This window comes from Amblyomma mixtum, chromosome 10 (genome assembly GCF_055824585.1).
Source record: "Amblyomma mixtum isolate Tamu chromosome 10, ASM5582458v1, whole genome shotgun sequence".
In the NCBI taxonomy this organism is placed as follows: domain Eukaryota; kingdom Metazoa; phylum Arthropoda; class Arachnida; order Ixodida; family Ixodidae; genus Amblyomma; species Amblyomma mixtum.
Genome location: NC_143021.1, coordinates 44,792,324 through 44,810,285, shown reverse-complemented (window position 1 = coordinate 44,810,285; position 17,962 = coordinate 44,792,324). Strand labels below are relative to the sequence as shown.

At 46.5% G+C, this 17,962-nt stretch overlaps 2 long non-coding RNA genes across 2 annotated transcripts in view; both read right to left on the bottom strand.

The window, feature by feature from the left end:
- LOC149325678 (uncharacterized) overlaps positions 1-17,962 on the bottom strand; it is a 60,291-nt gene that overhangs the window by 27,685 nt on the left and 14,644 nt on the right. The window lies entirely within an intron of this gene.
- On the bottom strand, positions 4,610-7,255 carry LOC149325679 (uncharacterized). Its single transcript, XR_016285924.1, has 2 exons — positions 5,952-7,255; positions 4,610-4,750 (listed from the first exon to the last, which is right to left on the bottom strand). It is a non-coding gene; the product is annotated as an uncharacterized LOC149325679 (long non-coding RNA).

Below are 17,962 nucleotides of genomic sequence, written 5' to 3'. Positions count from 1 at the left end.
CTAGACCTATCATCACTAACTGGCTGTATATTTCTGAATTTTTCAAAGGCTTTCGACGATGTATGTCACAACCTTTTGGCTCACAAACTAAAACATCTTAATATTGACTGTAACTTATTGAAATGGATTGAATGTCTACTTAATCGCTCACAATTAGTTATTGCTTACGGTTATAACACCTGTTTTACAGAGGTGTCTTCCGGAGTTCCACAAGGTTCAGTTCTTGGACCCTAGCTACTGTTCCTGATCTAACATTAATGATCCCCGCTCTCTTATGGATTCTCATATTCACCTATTCGCTGATGTTTGCGTCATTTTTAGAGAAATAACCAACACTAACAACCTTACATTACTTCAGTCAGTGGCGGTCACAGAGAGTGGTTTTAGGGGGAGCGGACAGACTGCTGTATATAAAAAAAGAAAAAATAGAAACAACGATTTTTCATTTTATTTGCACAAAATTTTTTTTGCGCTTTGTTATTGAAAAATAAATGGCGAAAGGTATAGACGTTATACCATTACTCAATCTTTGAATGTTAACGTTTACGCGAGCAATATTCATTTCGATACCAGGGGAAACGAGTCGACGTCTGAGATAATTGCCACGACATGTCCACTAAGGTCAAAGCACCTGCCCGGACATTTCACCAGTGGGGTTAGCGGCCTTCATTTATCAGTTCTGGGAAGTGGCTTTGTTCCGCCCTCAGACCCCTCCTTCAAGGCGGCTGGTCGGCGCTCCTTGTCAAGCCAGAAAGGGATGGTCCCCTCGCTGGCGTCGCTGTGTCCCATGGTGGGATAAAGCCATGAATGGGTGGCTCCCTTCCCCCCCTCCCCCGCCGACGAGGTTGCTGGCCACCCCAACCGCAGGTAAATGGCACCGCCGTCGCCGCCGCGCCGGCGGCATGGCAAGACAACGGTGGCGGGAACTTGATTACTTTTGTATTTTGTAAATGGTGTACAAAGCTCTCCCCTGTCCTTTCTTGCTGTCGCTCCCCTCTATACTTCTCCTTACTATCCTCTCCCTTTCCCTGTCGTTTCCGCCGGCTGCAGCTCGGGTGCTTAAGATATTAGATAGCAATTGCCGCAGCCGGCAACACTCTTTTGCTTCCTTTTTTTTTTTAAATAAACCACTACCACCAAGGCAGGAACACGATACCTATCAACGTGTAGAACGTGGAATTGTGTGAAATAAGACAGCCGCTAACAAGGTGAACGTACAAAGCAGGGGACTACTTGACGAGACCGCCACTGACTTCAGTGCGAAGAATGGTGAATGCAGCTATATATGAACAAATGCAAAGTCATGCGTGTATCTAGAAAAACTTCCGTCCCACCTCACTACTACATCGATAACATTTCGTTGGAATCAGCCTCATCATATAAGTGCATCGGCGTCCACATTACTTATTATCTTCACTGGTCTCTTCATACCGAGAACATAATTGAAAATGCTAATCGCATGCTTTGCTACTTACGTCGCAACTTCTTTAACGTTCCTTCCAATTTGAAACTACTGCTTTATCAAACACTAATACGATAAAAACTCGAGCATGCAACACGTGTATGGCACCCTGCTCATGACTTCATTAATGATCTTGAGCTGGTGCAAAATAACTCTGTGCGTTTAATTCTTGTTAACTACAACCGCACAGCTATGAAGTCTAATATCTGCCTCCCATAACTGACATCGCGTAGAAAAGTGTTTCGTATCACCCTGTTCCACAAGCTGTACCATCATCCCGCTCTTCGTGATCACCTCATCCCCCGTACAATTTCTGTATCCCGCCGCATTGATCATGATCACAAAGTTGGAAGTATGTCATGCAACAGAAAATGCTGCTCGCAGTCATTCCTGCCGCGAACCTCATGCGACTGGAACCACCTTACCGCAGAAGTTGCCGGCACTGAAAATTACGAGCAGTTCCGCGTAGCACTAGCTAACATTGTATATTCAGGCGCTGTTTAATGTTCATGTAATCAACTGTATTTTTCTCTCAGTTTTAGTATATTTACCATTCCCCCTGTGTAATGCCACTAGCCCGTTGTGCTCTAAGCGGTGCGGGCCGGGCTCTATTATTTTATTTTCCTTTTAGACAAGCCCACCCTAACATCTGTGTAATGCCACTGGCCTGGAGGGGTAAATAAATAAATAAACGAACAGAGTAATATGCAAGCCTCTCACACAACATTCACTAATATTTCTTTCTTTCTGTAATAACAATTTGTAGACAGCCTAAAGGCTCATATTTCACTGACGTGAAGGTTCATTTTTCAGTCACAGTTCCATACTGTAGAGCGCAGGATAGCGCTTGTGCTGCATAGTTATTCTTCTGTGTGTGTCATTGTAGGCGCTATTGTTTGTTTTCTCAAGTACTATGCACCGTGTATCCCAAACTGAAGTTCTTCTAAATCTTCTTTGATATTAGCAGTTGCAAATTCAAGCCTTCTGCAGGATTTGAAGGAGGCCCAAGGAGACGAGGACTAATTTTATGCATATGCAAATGTAAACAGCTAATCTATCTGTACTATTGTAACTTGCATTCTCTTTTTTGCTTTATGTGCTGTTCTTATATTTCGTGCCATAATGCTGAATGTCGTGATTTTTGTATGTATTATAGTGTAAATTGATACTGTATGTCTGCTGTCAAAGTGTTTTCTTTTTCTTTACTGTAATGCGCGATTGTAATGTTTATCTCTTATATTGTTTGGTGTACTTTCCATGTTCTTTTAAAGTACCAACTTGTTTTTCCTACGTTCAAAACTGTCATCTAATGGTCCCCTGGGCCTTGTCAAGCTGTGTGCACAGCTTTTAGCCCAGGGTGACCAGCCAGATTTTTCTGGTAAATAAAGTGCATTGATTGATTTATTAATTCATTGATATGCAACTTACAAATGATTGGAAATGAGGGGAACATGTGCACAGGGCGGAAAGCGCGTGGTCTGCCAGGAAACACTGAGGTGGCCCCGAGAAGGGCCTTTAGTAAGGACGACATCCGTTTTGTGCCTCTTCACTAAGCAGCGACGACACGGCGTGCGCAGTCCTCGTTTTGCACGAGCTGTCGAAGCAATCCTTGGTAAAAAAAAAAACACGAGGGAACAAAGTCGTGCTGTGTATGCAGATGCGATCGCCTCGTGGTTCCATTCACGGCGAACAACCATCCGGCAAGCCTGGCTCTTTCGACGGATTCAGGAAACGACTGAAAAGAACAAAAGTAAGGAGCGAAGAAAGGTGCACTGCTTACAGGTTAGAACACAAAAACAAAGCTAGGCGCTGCACTCGGTTAACCCATTCAACGAGGCGTGGCGTGAGCTTTAAATCCGATTTCGACAAGGCGTGAGAAGTCGCTAAAGAAGCAAAGGCACACTGCACTGAATGAATGATATAGATAGACTAAGCGCAAGTCATAACTTCTCTAAAGCCACACTGCACTCGTTTAACCCTGCAACGAGGCCTAGCGCGGGTTCTGATGTCTGGCGCCGATTTCGACAAAGAGAGGGAACACGGCCGCGAGATTGATGCCCGCAATCTTCCAGGAAGCAATGAAGCGGCCCTGAAAAGGGCCGTTTGGAGCAGCTCTTCAACGTCAACCTACAGCGGCGTGGCGGCGAGCAGTAGGCCCAGCGTCCGCGGCGAACAATGACATCGGCTTCCGAGAAGCATATCCAGGGAACGACGCTGCAAAAAAAAAAAAAAAGTTTCGTTACAAGCACCGCAATTTGGTGAGTCCTCAATGCACGAGAAAACTTGAGACAATGTAGTTCAGTCCTTACCTCAGGGTTGAGAATGCGCACCCCCGACAAGCGCGTCAGCGTAGCTGTCAAACGGCGGTCCTCAAAGCGCGCCTGATGCGGATCCTTGTAGTGCCGCGGCAAAAACTTTAAATACGAGCACGACACTAGCCACGTGCTCCTGGGGAAACGGCGAAAGCCGCAAGCAAAAACTGCACAGAAATTTCAGCTGGCTGTCGCCGCCGAGCGCACCACGCACGAACGCCATAGCTGCACACGCCTCGAAACGAGCGCGCCGAGGATCACGAAACGAATGCGGCATGCCCGCTCACCACGCACGCGCGGCGCGGCGGGTGCACCTAGCGATTCCCCAGGCGCTCTAGGGAGAGGTCGAGAAAGGCGCGCTGACGCCACGTCCGGTTGAGAACGAGGGCGAAGTCAAAAAACGTCACGGAGAAGCGCATCCCATCGACCAATCAGCGTTTCCAGCCTGCCGTCCCGCAAACGCTTCTCCAGCCTTCGCCACCATTCTACATCCACCTTGGTGTAGCCATAGAGAAAGATATTGGTAAAGAGCGGACACTCCCATAGGGCCCAGCGGCCCATTTGACTGCAGCGCACCAAGCGGGCGGAGTCTCATAACATCCGGTTTTGGTTTCAACGCGCGCAGTTTGAATGGCTGCATGCGCTGCGCCTCGCTGCCTGAGACGACTTCCGGTTCCGGTTTCAGGAGCGCGTGGTTTGAATGTTAGCATACGCCGCGCCCCGCTGCGCCGTTGGCAGCGTATAATTAAATAGATTTCGAGTGCTTTTGACCAGCCATGAACGCAGCTGCATCACACCCTTTGCCAAATATTAGCACTCCACAAAAGACACCAGGTTTTGAGTGAAATGAGAACATTTATTTTGTGCAACATAAACAAAGCCGTGGGATGCGGAAGATGGTTCCTGGCCTCCTGCTCAAGGTGATCCTGTTGCGGCACCACGGCACACAGCAGGTGTTGCCGACGGGTGGCATCACCTGAAAAATTCGCAAGTATGGTCACTCTCAGTCACCTTATATTGTAACTCTGTAAACAGTGAAAAGGTGCGAAAGCGGCGAGGGAACGAAATTACGAGCGGAGTAAACATGTTTTTGCGAAACTCGCGTGCTGAACGTCGTTGCGCAAAGTACAATACACATACCGTACTACACGGCAGATACCAATCAGCTTTTTGCAAGCATTTCTACATTCCCCGACGTTATTGTCTACCTTCTAAAACCTAGGTGGACAGCAGAGTACGCGGTTTGTTCGAGAATATTTCGTACAAAGACGGCCACAACACGGACTACGAACCAGAAGTACACAATGTGTTCGGAGCACTGAGAAACACACGGGTGCAACGTATGTTTTAAGAAGCATAGAAAATTAAACTATCGCCGCAACAGTTCCTGGTTTTCAAGCTCTTTAGAGTTTAGAAAGCCCGACGCGTTGCCTTTTTTTGCCGGTTTTCAAAAGCGCATCCCTGTGTTGTCAATGCACGGGCGAAATGTGCGTTTCCACGAGCGCAGATAACGGACTCTTTCACACGTACTACATACATACATACGTACTACAAGAGTAAGGTTTTTGAGCTTTTCGTGCGTCATCTTTTTTTTCCACCAGTCTTGAAAACTACGGTCCCGTACTTGCTGCGCGGGAACGGTCGTCTTCGCCGTTCGCCCACTTTCAAAAAAGTACTACATTTTAACCTTACACCGACAAATGTCACCCATAAGAAGTTACATATTGTCGGGGGCCATTCAAAAACGTGACGTCCCGAGAAAGCGCGAAACCAAGCAAAACTAACCGCTAGGCACAGCGCGTCGGGCCACAGGCCGTGGGCAGGTTTTTTTTTTGTTTGTACGCACGGACCGGCGAGGCTGCACCTCCCGCCGCTCCCGCCTCGGCGTAGCATGACACAGCGTGCGCGCGCCCTTCACAACTGCGCCGGCGTACTAAGCTAGAGTGCTCGAAATGCAGCGTAGTTTTGCATAAAGTGCTTGAAATGTAGCGTACTTTTGCAAAAACAAAACATTCCTTCCTTGACGTTGTCACAAACTGCAAGAATGCCGTGAACAACAGCCGGCTGGCCACAGAGCGAGCGCGCCGCTTCACGAACTGCAGACATGCAACGGCGGCCGGCGCGGCCGCCTAAATTGCATGCAATACAGCGTACTTCCACAAATAAACATTTCTCACCTTGCCGCCGTCATAAACAGGAGGAGTTCTGCGTCGAAGGGCAAGAGAGACGAAAAAAATTGCGGTCTGCCCGCACGAACAAATACGCCGCACGCTTTCACGCGCACAACACAGCCCCCACGATGCTCCGTTGTCTGCCACTCGGATGGGTCTGAGCCGCCGCGCCGGCTACCCGCCCGCGCGTGCGCGCGCGTTTAGAGACTGGTGGCGCCATCCTGGAGTTGGAAGATTATCTAGTGGAGGAGGAGGATTTCGCGTCATTTCCTGGGGCCAGATTTCGCCGAGTGTCCGCTCTTTACCAATATCTTTCTCTATGGTGTAGCGGCGAGCGGCGCGGTTTTTTTTATTCCAAGCGCTTCCGAGCCGCGCGCGATCCCCGTCCCGTAGCTCGGTGGAGAAAGAATATAGTGAGGAGAGCCGATCCAACTTCCGGTTGCGGGGCGGCTTCACAAAAAGTGACGTCAGGGCCTCTCCTTGGTTCTTTTCTTCCTCCATGTCTCGTGTCAACTCTGCTCCAAGCTCTGCTCTTTAGTGTGTTGCACGTTTCCGCGTTCAAGCCCAAATTATGCTATCAATGGTGATAAATTTAAAAAAGAATTGGTGGAAACCTTTACCAGGCAGACGACTTTGCAGTGACCATTTTACCGAATTATGTTTAGAACGAACCGGAGCGAGGGCTAGGCTACTAATTAGCGCCTCCAAAAGGTATGATACTGCTTTTTCGACGGAGCGTGTCATGTACTGTTTCGTATTGGAAGAAGTTAAGCCTGAATGGGCTTTTATTCGTGGTGCTTGGTGCAGTTGACTTTTAACAGCGTTTCTCAAGCGCACTGCAGCATTCGTCTTTCTTGTCAGTCGTTCTTCTCGCGCTGTGCCTTTTCTTTGCTACACAAAAATTCGGTTTCTTAACCTCATCGTCATTCCACTACTTCTCCTTCACGCTCGGAAGACAAGAACCAGAAAAGAACAAAAGTGTTTAATGCACGTACTCCTTTGCCGCGACAGGGTGAGACCTGCATGGCTGTTTTCTTTGGTTTCTCTGAAATTACAGGGTTCTGCACACAATGCTCACATTTCTCGCGTTCAGCTTGCTTATTCCTTTCATATAACAGCAGACATTACACGAGAACGCAAAAAAAAAAATGAGAAGGAAAGGGCGAAAGACGCGACTTTTTGCATTGAAATACACAGCAGACACCCGACTTCCGGGACAAGCCGTCCAACTTCCGGTGGCTTCACTCGCGCTCGCCTCGGAAAGCGGGAATGCGGCAAGTGGAGTGAAACCCGTGAAAGCGCACGTCTGCCGGGTCGCGTGTTTATTTTTCAGCGCAAGCCCAGCCAGGCCACTGCTCATTGGCTCGCTGTACTGTGCACGTCACTTCCGCTCTGATCAGTACGCAAGCATTAAAAGTAAATGGCTGTTGGCTGTTCTACAAAACTATCTACACAAACGTTTCGTATGCATACAAAATATAATAAATCTTTGAGAAACTAGATTTCAACGTTTAGTTTGGTCACGTGACTAGGCGCACACGAGCAGACGACGCCCAAGAGTGCGATCACGTGATATGACGTCACTTTTTGTCAACAGTCAAAATGGCCGCTCGGTGTCTCGGTGTTTTCGGCATGGTTTTCGGGCAGTTGTAAGCAAGTAGTTCCAAGGCTAGTGCAAGCCGCCTAGTTGAATCCAGGATACTTGCCTCTGAATGGTTAAAGTGCGTCGATTCCAAAGTGCTATGTAAGCCGCGCGGTTAGATGCTAGATATGCGTATCTTGAAACCGACGTAGGACCTACGCAGTGGCGATGTCACGAAGCGTTTGTGGCCGTGTTGCAAGCGTTTCTAATTCCTGTGAGTATCACCACGGACAGCGACGAGTAACAGCTGCTCACCTTGGAGAAAGGAGGCTGCTCATAGTGAATTTCCTGTGCGTGCATAAGCTACACAGCACAGTGACAGTGTCCGAGAAGTGAAAGTGATTGCGGTCGGAGCTAGTGCTTCTCCGCCGAGGCAGAGAAGTGCGCACGTGCGAAGGCTCACTACGCACGCAGTGTTTTCCGAATGCTGAAATGAACTTGGCGTTCTGCAGCTAGTCGTACTGGTTGCAGTGATTGCAACCGAAGCGAGCGTTGTTATACGACGTTGTTTCTGTTACGTATCCATCACCGATTTTGATCGCGCTTCGTGTAGGTACTGTGCTTCGAAACTGCTGTGTGTGCGACGTGACGCGATCCTGGCTGCGCGGCCGTCGAACTGTTTTCTTCCGCGACAACAACAGCGTCGCCATTCTTCGGCGTGTTGCTGCTTCATACAGTACATTTTGTGATTATGGATGCTCGGGTTACGACGTGCGAAAACATCGGTGTGTAGTGCAGTGGTCTCTTGTGGAGCGTCGTTTTTTTTATTTCCTGCCTGCTGTGTGGACCTATGTCTGCAAAAATATTTGCATGAAGAATTGCTGACAACACAAACTTCTCTGCATGATGGTGGGCTGAGCCAGAGGAGTAGTTCTCGGTTTAGGTTGTGACATGGTGCACTCCGTTTAAAAAGTGCTATAACCTTGTGGGCTGCGGAGAGGCATCTGTGAGCCTATAATGTAAGCTTGCGACTCTGTTCTTTATTGTTAACCAGCTTAATTTATTTTGTGCAATGAGTAATCTGAGCCAGGATGTGAGTCGCCGAGCACTGACAATGCTTTTGACACCAGAAAAAGAAGTGCTTTGGCATCCAGAAAGTGTTTGAGCAGGAGGAGTCGCTGGGCCTGGCAGTTCATGGGTTAACACAAAACTCTCTGCACACAGTGCGACAAGCAGTATGATGGCAATTACGGTGTGTAAAAAAAGCATATGATTCAGGCTGCGCTTGACTTATCTACTCAAATTCAAGAAGTCTTAACAGTCTTTGCACTCTGCACAATTATGCGACAAAGAGCTGTATTTATTTTCACTCTGTCCACTGTGTTATGAGCGAGTTTTCATGTTATTGAGGTGTGAGTGCATTGAAAAAGTTTTGCCCCCAGAAATACTGTCCATAATTTGAATCCATAATGGGGTCTGTATTAACGAGGCATGACTGTATAAATAAATGAAATTATAGTTATTTTTAGTCCTGATGATGACACAAGTTATTCAGCTGTGTTATTTGCCTAGACGACTTATGAAGTAAATTTGCCATTGCAAATTATGAAAGCTGTTTAAAGTATGGTACAGCAGTTTGGTGGTTGTAGAGTAACAATTGGCTTTACCTGACACCACTTTGAAACAGCGGATAGGAAAACAAGGCCTGTGGAGCTAGTGAAACTACAAAGAACAAAGACGACAGGAAAGAACATCACTACCACCGCACCCAGTAGCCATTCTTGTTCTGTCATTCTCATCCTTAGTACATCGTCGACATGCCGTCTTTCCAGCAGTTTACCCGACAGCACACTTAAGCCCTGTGAATCTTGGAGAATGCAACAGCTGGACAGGACACAGTGTGCACATATATCTTGTGCATGCCATGAAGATAGCCTCCTGTCTCATCATAGCTTAGCCCCTGTATGTGTCTTGCCAATCATCACCCAGCACCTATGACCCAATTTGTGCCGTTGGCATGTGCGCCCAATTGTAAACATAATTTATACTCTTGTGGTGCTATAATGTTATGGCCAATTAAGTTGTTTCATCCAAATTGGCAAGGCTTTAGAAAGCATTCCTGCGATAGCCAACTTGCTCTCATTCTCCCTCAACGGCAACATCCCCCTTAATGCTTTTTTTTCTGGGCTTTGAAAGAGCGTGTGATAAAATCCCTCCTTTATGTAAATTAGGCGTAATTTCTCATGCTATAACTTGAATCCAGTTGCTATAAACTGATTCCAAGCTTTAACAGCCAGCCGTCAACAGAATTCCCATACTAATTCTTACGCGTCCTGCTTTTTTTCCTGTAATCTCGGGTGTCCCCAAGGCATTGCCCTTGGGCCCGAGGTTTTATTAAATACAATATGAGCTTCCTTTCAGTGTTTCCTAACGTGCCTTCATTGACGACTATGGAGTCTGCCCTCTGCAATCAATAACAGTATTTCAGTTCTCAGAACAATATTTCGGATGCTCTCGACTAGCCTGCTTGCTAATGTTATTAAGAATGCACTAACGTTTTTTTACTTTCAGGATAACTACATCTTGCCTACTTAAGGCCTTACTGAGAAAGGCATATTCACTGCATACTGAAAAAAAGAAATTGGTTTTTGAGGAAAGGAAATGACGTAGTAACTGTCACATATCTCGGTGGATACCCGAACTGGCTGACAATGTAACATGGTCTCACCTAACAATCCTTCATCATCATCATCATCATTTATTGACCCTTAAAGACCCCTGGAGGGGTATTACATGGGGGGGGGGGGGGGCAACATCGAAACAAGTAATGACATTATTAGGTCAAAAAAAATATACAGTGAAACAGTGAAAAAAACAGTGATAAAAAAGAATACAGTGAAACATTCGTTGTTTGGGGAAGAGAAAAAAAGAAATACACGTTTATAAATCAGGCAGACAGGTGCAGTAGTAGATCAAACAATCATAACATCAAAATAAAACGCAAAGGCAACAGTTACCCACATTGGGATTTCAAGTGAAATGACAGCAATTGGTGGAATTTAAGAGCATCGCGTTCAGTGACAATACATTGGAGTAGTGAATTCCATTCTTCAATGGCAAGAGGCAGAAATGACTTGTTAAATGCGTTTGAGGAGCCATGGAGTCTTAGGATGCTCATGGAGTTGAAAAGACGGCGTGATGTTCGGAGGGGAGGGAGCAGAAGGGAGTCTCGAAGTGAGGGAAAACAATAGTACAATTTATGCAATAATGATAAATGGGCAATTTTACGCCTATGCGCGAGAGGCTCGATGTTGGCAGATAATTTTATTTTGGTAATGCTAGAGCGGGTGTCATAGTTGGAGGAAATAAAGGTTTTGAACGGCTTCTAGGCTGGCTATTAAGTAGGCTTGATGTAGGTTCCATATTGGGGATGCAAATTCAAGTTTGCTACGGATGAAAGTTTTGTAGGCTAGGCTGCGAATGGAAGAAGGGGAGAAACTGAGGTTGCGTCTGATAAAGCCGAGTGTTTTCGATGCATCAGCAGCAATCTTCGTGATGTGCTCGGACCAAGTGAGGTTGCTCGTGATATGGATTCCAAGATACCAGTATGATTCGGCTTTAGTGAGGATGGTTGAACTGAGTGAATACGTGTAGTCGATATTAGTGCACTTGCGTGATACCTGCATGTATTTGCATTTTGTTACATTGAGCGTCATTAGCCATGTGGAACACCGGCTTTCAATCCTGTTTAGGTCGCTTTGGAGCAATTCCTGATACAACTACCCACAGCCCAGGATATTTACACCATAACATGTCCTTATCACCGTCTTCCATGTTGCTTGCATTCAAAACTCCTGTGCGGCATCAGCAGAATATTGTTATGCCACATGGCATAAATCTAATTCTTCTCAGATCCTAGGATGAATTCAGAACTGAGCTGCTTGTTTTATTCTCTCAGCCTATTGTAGAAGCACCAGCGTCACAGCACTAAAGATGAATCTTCTAATTTCTTCATCTCATGTAGAAACTGCAGGTTTTTTTTGCTCTTTACTGTCACATAACCAACTATTCTTTTCCTGCTCATGGTTCCTTCTGCACTAGCTGCACAAACACTGTCCCTTCCTTAGCTTATGCCATTGCATTTCAAGATTCAATTTTGTTTTTGCCACGAAAGCCTGGAATGGTCATCCATCTCGCAAGGCTATGCTTGCTAACCTCTTGTCCTTGGAACTGGTCACTGTAGAAATCCATGCAGTTAATGACAATGCAAGTCCAATATTTTTGAGGAATCCCCCAGTGTGGAGAACGTTTGTAATAAGGGAGTAATTCATTATCACCCACCCAAGCGTAGCCATACGGCTACAAAAGAAAGCTACTCAGGTTCCACAGAAACTTTGTAGTTAGAGGAAAAGTTACCCTAGTCTGGGGTTCGAACCCGGGACTACTGCCTCACCGGGGCATTTGCCCTACCAAGTGCGCGAACCGGGATGGCTAGCATATGATGGGGCGAGCTCGAAATGGGAGCGGTGTTGGTCCAATATTTTAGACGAATCCCTCAAGGTTGAAATGATTTCTAATAAGGCAGTCATTACTCATTGGCATCCACCCAAGCACGGCCATACGGCTACAAAAAGAGCTACAAAGCTTTTCTTTGCAGCTGTATGGCTGCGCTTGGATGCTAATGAGTAATTATTCCCTTATTAGTACATTGCAAACTCATCAAGCTCCTACTTGCCTCACCATGTCAAAGTTCACCATTCAGGTATTGCCACTTAGGACCGTTGAGGTATAATAAATATTAAAATAAATTGATCTAATAAAGTGCCTACTGACTCGTTCACTTGGGCAAACGAATAAAATGCTCTATTATGCATAATGTGGTCATCGAGAACTTTCCTCTATTTCAGGTAATATCACGGCATATAAATATGTCCTTTGCACAGCTGCTTTTAGAAATGTTATCCTTTACTATGATACATGTAATGCCCCTCTGCTAAAGTTTTAACCAGAGGCTGGCAGTGTTCCAAATAAATAAATATATGCGCACAGTAGTTGCATTCAGGCTAACTTGCACACTGCACATGAATCCTCTATCGAGTCGAACACACTGAGTGGAACAAGCCAGGCTGCAGTACAAGCTGCTAACAACCGCCATAATTACTAAATCACATTTTTCAAATAGCTAAGGTTATATATTTTAAATTATTAGTGAGTTATTCAAAATAGCACACAGCAGTGGTTTTACATTTGTGATAGAAAAAGAATTGGCCAGGGGAAGGCGCAAAAAAGGTCGATCACGAGAGAAGAGACAGGATGGGACGAGCGTTTCCCTAGCAGTGCACAGTAGTTGTCACTGTAATATGTAAACAGGCTTCCTCCCTGCAGACAGTTATTGCAAAAGAGATATGCGTATAACAACGGTCGCGATCACTGCAACCAGTACGACTAGCTGCACAACGCCAAATTCATTTCAGCATTCGGAACACACTGCATGCGTAGTGAGCCTTCGCACGTGCGCACTTGCTCCGACCGCAACCACTTTCACTTCTCGGACACTGTCACTGTGCTGTGTAGCTTATGCTGCACGCACAGGAAATTCACCATGAGCAGCCTCCTTTCTCCAAGGTGAGCAGCTGTTACTCAGCGCTGTCCGTGGTGATCCTCACAGGAATTAGAAACGCTCGCAACACGGCCACAAACGCTTCGTTACATCGCCACCGCGTACGTCCTACGAATGCAATACGCATATCTAGCATCCAACCAAGCGGCTTGCAAAGCACCTTGGAATCGGCGCACTTTAACCATTCAGAGGCAAGTATCCTGGATCCAGCTAGGCGGCTTGCACTGGTCTTGGAACCACTTGCGTACAACTGCCCGAAAACACCGTGATACAGTGCTCTAGAACCTGTAACCATGGGCACTCTACCGTGACTTGCCGCGACGACCTTTAAAGCGGCCATTTTGACTGTTGACAAAAGTCACGTCATGTCACGTGATTGCAATCTTGTCACGTGACCAAACTAAACGTTCAAATCTAGTTTCTCAAAGATTCATTATATTTTGTATGCATATGAAACGTTTGTGTAGATAGTTCTTTAAAACAGCCATTTACTTTTAATGCTTGCGTACTAATTGGAGCGGAAGTGACGTGCACAGTACAGCGAGCCAATGAGCAGTGGCCTGGCTGGGCTTGCGCTGAAAAATAAACACGCTGCCGGGTCATAGCCTCCTATATTTTTTATGGCCGGGTATCATCATCACTGCGACCGGAGCGGGATATTCCAAGATGGCGTCGGCCGTTTTTGAGTACGACCGCGTGAGCGCGGCTAAATTCGTTGATTACAAGTTCTTCGTGCCTCCCCTGCCCGCTCCACACCAGCCCCAGAAGACTGTTTTCCTCCACTGCGACCCGGATGGCCGACCTTACAAGTTCGATGACATGGTGGACGAGTTCGAGCGTCTCTCGCTGATGGAGAAGCTCGGGGGCTGCGGGCAGTATCAGAGGAACCACATGTGGGAGGTGTGCCTGAAGGACGCGGACCAGCTGCAGCCGCTGCTCGACGCCGGGGAGCTGACGGTGAAGGGAAGGCGCTGCGTGGTGATCGACCCGTGCTTCAGGCGGGTCCACTTCATCCTCCACTGGGTTCCCGCCGAGGTGGGCGACAGGGCTGTCAGGCGGGTGGTGAGGCAATTCGGCAGCGTCGACCACATGCGGAGCGAGCAAGGGGGCGCCGAAAAGTGGCGCTCGGTGTGGGCCCGAGTGACGCTCAGGGACGGCCTGACGGTGGACGACGTGCCGCACCTGCTCAGGCTCAGGCCGGGCTCGACGTCGCTCGTCGTCATCGTGGGCCGCGAGCCGCTCTGCCTGCGCTGCCACCAGAGGGGCCACCTGCGGCGCACCTGCGGGGCCGAGCGCTGCGGCCTGTGCGCGCGCGTCGGCCACGCGGACGCCGACTGCCCCAGGAAGCCTGCGGAAGCCGGGAAGGCGGCCGCCAAGAGCAGATCGTCGTCGCGGAAGGGCAAGAAGAAGAAGAAGAGGTGAAGGGCGAGACTGTTCCTGTGCGCATTTCGTGTTGGCGAACACTTTTCACCCCTCTCATGTCGCTTCTGCAGGGAGCGCAGCTGTCTTCCCTCATTCTCAGCCAGGCCTTCGTGACCTTGCCCTGCAGGGGCTGTCCTGGGAAGGTGCTGGCTTCCTGTATTCAGTTGCAAACTAGGAACTATGGCACCGACCTTGTTTTTGAGATTATTTGGGGACAACCGTGCATCCGCTCACTCTCTCTCTTGCTATGGAAGGCATGACTCTTGGGTGCCTTATTCGTAGCAAGTGGCGTGTTGCTCTTCCCTCGCTGCCACAGGGGTGGGCACCAATTTTAGCAGTGGCTTTTCAAGAGGGAGGCATCTCTCGTGTGTACAGTCATTGTGCTAAAATTAGTTCATCTGTGTGTTCTCATTCAAGCAGTTGTTGGTGATCACCATTGCCTTGGTTATGTGTTCAGCCATCATAGTGCAGTGTGAAAACATGGCATAGAAGTGCACACAGGCCCCAAGAGGCACTAGGTCTATGTAACTGGTGTGTGCTCTGAGTGTGAAATGTTGGACCACTGTCATCGCACACAAGGCTTGTCAGCACCACAGCAATGGTTGCTCCCAAGCACCTGCCAGGACTGTCAGATATAACTCAAGGGTGAATGCTCCTGAAAGGAGGGCCTCCGCCAGTGGCTGGTTTTCATGACAACAATCCCCTTGTGTGACATCACGAGTGAACGGCAGGTGATTTTGTGAAATGGGATCACCCCGGGATGTCCTGTAGACCTCCTTTCAGGAATATTTGCCCGTGTTCTCGAGTTGTGTCCAACTATAACACTATCTGTTCAGTCTTCCTTGCCGCCAAGTTCTTTGGTACCAAAAGCACCCGACCAACAGTGTTTCTCTTTCCATATTCCCCAACCAAAGCTTAATCTTTGAGAATTCCCTCAGGAAGAGTCAAGTCTAGTCTGTACTGACGCAGCAGCCTACAATCTTTGTGCCGAAAACCATCGCTTGTGTTCTAGTTGGTGAGGAAAGAGTTAATCAGCCGTCTGGGCTCCTCAGCTGTCTCTTTGAGTGTGGGCCTGCATTTGTGTCTGGTTTTTTGCATTTTGTGACGGAGGAGAGCCCTTTACTACCTCATTTGGCGTTCTTTCTTTTTATGCAACATGAGTTTGTTTTGCAGAACTGCTGATTGGATGTCAGTCTCAGTGTTTCAAGCAGTGCTCGCACCACGTTTGGTAGTCACAAAAGTTTTGCTAGGAAAGTGCTGATGTCTAAACAGTACGTACTGGAATGAATTTGTTCTAAGAGCGTCCATGTAGTCCACCGTGTCCGCTCTCAAGACGTTCAATCAGTTAATCAATCAGTCAATCAATCAATTCAATTTCGTTTTCACCAAAATTTACGTGGGGATAAAGGGGGGGAGGGTGGCAGGAGAAAAAGCTGCACAAAAGCAGCTTCACAAAGCTCCCACCACCCTGGCAACAATGGCAGCACTGTAACAGTTTAATTTCTGTTCATTTTACAAAGAAAAGAAAAAACAATGAAAAAGAAAGTATAAAAGAATGGCCTCTACTTACACTAACGGTCGCTTACAAACAACTGCATTGTGTCGTTTTTGTTAAGTGCCGTAATGTATATCTTGCTTCGCGAAGTCATTGAGTGTGTGGGGGAGTGTGTATTCAACACATTGGCGGCCATAACTTGTGCGCGTGAGAGGAACTTTCCAAGGCAGTTTACGGCCTTGATGAGAGTATACGTATTCTTGTTTTCCGAGATTAGCGAGTGAGAGAAGTGCATCTCAACTTGCCCTGTATCGCTCTGGTGTAACTTTTTATTAGTTTGTACTTGTATATGCTCTCGGCTTTCATGATTTTGTATTTGTAGAAACGAGTTTTAGTATGTGCATTGAATGGAACATTTTCTGTTGCCTGAACAGCTGTTTTGTGTGGTAAGCTTTGTTTGTTTAAATTTTGTGCACTGGCATTTCCCCACACCAGTGCGCAGTAACTTAGCACAGAATGAAACAATAAATTATATAGAAGCTTTTTAATTTTGGCAGAAAATAAATGGCGGTTTCTGCCAACTACCCTTCGCGCCAACTACCCTTCGCGCTTTTGAGCAAAGATGATTGACATATTCGTTCCAAAGCATGTGTTCAGAGAAAACAACTCCAAGTGTTTTCACAGATATCTCTCGATTAATTTTATATGGACCAATGATAATGCTTTCAGGCATTTGCACACGTTTACCGGGTGCACGGAATAAAACACATTTTGTTTTTTATTCATTTAATAAGAGGTTGTTATTCTCAGACCACTCCTGCAACCGAAAACAAACAACTTGCGAGTGGTAGAGTATCAGTCAGGTTTCTTCCACTGGAAAATATGGTACAATCATCAGTGTAGACTACAAATTTGACAAATTATCAATTAGCACTAGATCATTTATATAAAATAGAAAAGGAACGGACCAAGAATGCTGCCGTGTGGCACACCACTTTGTATAGATCGAATTTGTGACTTATGGTCATTAAGTTCAACGAACTGTGAAACCAAGTATGAAAAGATTAGTCGAGTGCACGTACCACAGATACCATACTTCTCTAACTTGTCTAATAATCGATTGTGATTGACACGATCAAAGGCTTTGCTGAAATCTATATACATTCCCAAAGGCATTAGTTTCTTTTCTGTACTTTCTATGGTAATGTCTTTTTGGTCCAACAAAGCACTTTCTGTGGAATACCCTTTCCTGAATCCAAACTGAGATTCAGTTAACAGACTATGTTTTTGAGAGAAATTATCCATTCGAATATTAATTGTTTTTTCTAGCCCTTTAGAAAATATTGGTAAAATGGAAATTGGATGGTAGTTTCTATATTTTTTCCGTCACCTCCCTTATGAATTACGATAACACACACTAATTGCATGTTCTTTGGGAACACACCTGCTGAGACTGCTGAATTAAATATATGTGCTAGCAAAGGTGCAATATGATCAATTACATATTTAATAGGCCTTATCTCTAAACCATCTGCGTCCATGCTACGACTGTTGTTACAGTACTGACTTCACTTGCACAGGTTGGCTGAAGAAGTACGCTTTTTATATTTATTAGTATCTGAGTGGTTGATCGGCTACGCCCGCTGTTTGCACCTATTTCAGCAAAAAAATTGTCAAAACAGTCGGAAAGTTCTGCTCCATGTGTCTCTTTACGATAATGCTCTCAATGCGCGGGGTGCCCATTGGGTTTAATAATTTGTTTAATTTCTTCCATACTTTGTCGCTCTTCCGCAGACAGTCTGCGTCAAGAATACGGTGGTAGTAGTCCTTTTTTGAGTTCTCTTTTTCGCTGTTTAGTTTATTATGAAACGTTTTATATTCCAGCCACTTTACCGGAT